Source organism: Stereum hirsutum (assembly GCF_000264905.1).
Source record: "Stereum hirsutum FP-91666 SS1 unplaced genomic scaffold STEHIscaffold_12, whole genome shotgun sequence".
NCBI lineage: Eukaryota > Fungi > Basidiomycota > Agaricomycetes > Russulales > Stereaceae > Stereum > Stereum hirsutum.
Window position 1 is genome coordinate 1414755 of NW_006763142.1, and position 4175 is coordinate 1418929.

The window sequence follows — 4175 nt, forward strand, 5'->3', positions numbered from 1 at the left end:
GCGCAGAGACGAGACCAAGACACTGCCGGCATATGCAGCGCGAGGGATCGCCAAGACATCGGACGCGTTCGCACGTGCGAACGCATTAGATTGGGTTGTACTAGACATGGGCAAGGTAAGGAAATAGCGCGTCCGGCAACGGGACTGAAGTGAGAAGAGGAGTGAACGATGGGACCCTTTCTCCGCGCGAAATCGGGTCGGCCAAATTATCCTCAGAGGCAACATACACGAACTCGAAATCCAAGTTCCGAGCCATAGCGATGATGTTCGAACGACGGATACACTGGTTCACCATCCAGTTGCGACTGCGTCGTTTCCGGAAAGCGCCGATGACACCCATGTTGTCACTCCGAACCAACACCCTGCAATCTGAAACGCCCAACCGGTCAAGCAACACGATTGCGAGCTCAACCGCGATGGCTTCCCCCCAACCAATGTTGCACCCAGGCGCATGGTTCCATCCTGGCAACCATCTCCATGCGGCATACTCCCTACCGTTCCACACCAACCCAATACCCCAATCCGTAGAAGCATCCACCCATATCCCTTCATCCCTAGTAGGACCCAAGGGCGCAAGGTTGCGCATCCCCGGCCCCAATAACAACAGATCTTTCCACCACCGCAAATCTGACCACATGGATGGGGGCGCGAAACGGGCTCGAACATTCTTGGATGGAGTGGGGCCAAACGACGCGACGAAGGAGGAGAGCGATGTGAGATGGGCGGCACCGTGCGGATAAACGAAGGTGATGTGTGAAAGTGACCCATGGATTCGGAGAACGTCCTTCAGAGAGCATGGCCTGCGGTAGTTCTTGTCGATGAATGTTTCAACCCTCTGTAGCATCCGGGCGAGTTTGTCGTCAGTCAAGCGAACCCTCTTCTGGATGAGATCCCATAAGAAACCGACGTAGACGAAGAGAAAAGCGAAATCTTGGCCCTTCAGAAGATGCCAGGGAACGCCGAGACACCGGATAAGATCCTTCGCAAGCTGGCGGTCATATAGATAATTGTGCGACGTCGTGGCTGGTCTATCGCAAACCGAAACCGGTGAACGAAATAGGACAACATCATCAACCCACTTCGCCGAAGGCTTTACCCCCAAAGCTGACCATATAGCCATTATCGCGTCCGCGATTTCTCCTTGAAGACCAGCCGCCGATGAGAGGCCGAAAGGCACGACATGGTCAAGCCAGAATCGACCACGGTGAGCGACGACGGTGAACTTCTTGTCTTCTGGACACACGGGTACACCACGGTAAGCCTTCTCGATGTCCAGGGTCGCAGCCTGTGTTCCTAGCGGCGCGGCGCCAACCTGACAGGTTCAAATGATACTGTTAGCGCTGTGCTCATGGAGCCCGGCCTGTCTATCGAGTCTCGAAAGCCCGTAACATGTCGTCAATCGACCAGTCCCCTATCCGCTGCCATGCAGATCTGGAGTTGTTCAGGATAAAGCTCTGCGGAACCATAGGTTCAAACCCAACGCGGGCGACAGCTTCGAACCCACAAAGGGGCGACAGGTTCAAACCTCGAAAGGTGACAGGTTCAAACCCCGAAGGGCGACAGGTTCAAACCCCGAATGGGCGACAGGTTCAAACCCCGAAGGGCGACAGGTTCAAACCCCGAAGGGCGACAGGCACAACGCAACAGGACAATATAGACAGGATGGAGCAGCAGACAAGACGGTGATGACACTCACAATATCTGCCACTACAGGTGCAGAGCCCCACTGGGTCGGAAAATCGTCGGAGTCGATGAGATCGTTCACGGAATACCCTGCCTGCCCCTCGTACGACATGTTCCTCACCACCCTTTTCTTCACCTTCCCCAGCTCGTCCGTCTGTATCACCACATGAACCGGACAAGCGGCAAAATTTCCCCCACACAGGCTTCTCATCTCCTCCTCTGAGAATGGACCATCCATCCTCCTCGCCTGCACCTCCTCTTCCAAGTATGAATCTATAGTCTCGTCCTCCTCGGACGCGCGATACGGAGGGATGATGGAATCGGCAAGGAGTGATCCAGGAACACCGATATGGAAGCCGTTTTTTATCTTTTCTGCCAGGTTAGGAAATTGATCTTCGAGAGAGAGGAAGGCGAGCAACGCCGTGAAGGCGTGGTGATTATATGGAGTTATAACGCGACCGAGAACCGATGAATCAGAAGGATAGGAAATTAATGGTGATGGTGAAATTGAAGAATAGTCGAAAGGAACTTTTAACGGCGACATGACGGAGGGTGTGGCCATATCAGACGGCACAACGTCCGCTGGCGGCATGGTGCTCTCCGCTGCCACAGACGGAGCAGGCGTCCCGGATCCGAGGGGCGTGTGCGCCTTTGCAGCGATCGGGACCGCCAAAGTTGAACTGGAAACAGTATTCGAATTTGCCATCGTCGGACACGAGGGTGCGGAGGCCGGAGTCCCAGTGAGAGATGACGGGGCGATCACGGAAGGTTGTCGTGTGCGAGCATGCATTGGCAAGCTCGTTTGGGCGACCGCAGCGTAAGCAAACTCTGCGAGTCGCGGACGCAGGTTTGCCTGATGGAAAGGAGCGAGATTGGGCAGAGGCGGAGGCCGGGTAGGGCTGCTGGCGCGCCGATGTGGACCTCTCATTCCTGGCTGGGCCGGCCATCCTCCCGATGGACGCTCGGAGTTCCTGAATCTCGTCTCTGCCCTCCTTTATGCATACCTGCTGCCTCATGCTACCAAGCCTCGTCCACCAAACCTCTGGGACATATTGGAAGGGTTTGGCGAAATATTTAGCCCGTTCGGCGATGTCAAAGGCGAGAATGGCAGGGAACTCGTCCTGGAAGTAGGCGAGCTCGCACAAAGCTTCGAAATGTTGACCCCATCGCTCACAGATCGGTGGAGGCGAAACGGTCTTCATCCACATCAGGTGATTCTTCCAACATTCCTTCCAACCCTCGGACCTCAAGTCGCCCTCCTTTCCGAACGCGGCGGTGTTGATTAGGTAAGCCGTTCCATCAGCGAGAGTGTACTTCTTACGGTGAATGGAAGGGTCGGCGTGTAATTCCGCGAGAGCGTGGTTGGCGAAGAGTGTGAGCGGCGGGCGCACACCTTTACGCGCGAGCGTCGTAATCTCGGGGTGAATAGCTACTTCGTCACCGTAAGTCGCACTATTCGTCTCCGCCTCGATCTTGAAGATGTCGTCGTCCAGGGAAGGGGATGCAACGGCGTGGGATGTACTGGAGCCGGTACCATTGGCACCGCCAGCCGTTACGTTACCCTGAGCGACGTATTGACCCGCGATGGATTTCGCGAGTGCATCTACAAGGGCGCGATCCTGAGGCCGGACGGCAGCGAAGGACGCGAGAAGAGATGGCGAAGATGAGGGAAAGGATGTGGACCGTGGACGAGTGGTATGTGCTGCGCTGGGAGGGCGCGTCTGCGACTGCACGTTGCTGGCAGTGTTGTTCGAGGGCGAAGTTGTGGGAGTATGTGCGTCAGGCGAAGATCCGGCAGTTGCCGATCCGGCCTGTGATTGGCTACCGGGCTGGGCATTTTTAGGCGCCGGAATCGTCGCATTGGCGGCTAACGCATCTTGAGGCGAGGGGCCCCCGATAGAGTGAGAGGAGCCGTTACCGTCGTCGAGAGACTCAGCCATAGTAGTAAGATGTAGAGTAGTAATAAAAAGCTGTAGCTTAGAGAGGACAGTGTTCGCTTGCTGAACATAGACTCCGTTTCGACAGTCTCGGCGAATTGCTGATTCCGTCGCGAGGTACCTTCGATCCCCATAAGCACGCTGCGAGGTCTGCGGACTTACGCAAAGGTACCACTCGCACAGGTGACCCTTTTTTCACCCTTCACATCCCGTTCTCGAAGACGACGGGCAATGCTGGCGCAGACATCGCCATTGTGCATTCCTCTGACCCGACATCTCCTTTTACCGCTCTCGACTATCACCTCCGAGTTAATTCAAACATTCCGGACGATGCACCATTCTTCGCTTTCCAGCAGGGCGACTCTTGGGAGCCGCTAACGAAGATAGCCTTTTTGAGGAGGTGTAACGAGATATGGGCTGCAGCGGAATTGACAGTCATCACGGGGGGTCACAGCTTCCGCATCGGTGGTGTTACTGAATTGTTGTTGAGGGGCGTACCCCCCGAGGTTGTGGCGAAACAGGGCAGATGGAGATCGGATGCATTTCTGAAGTATT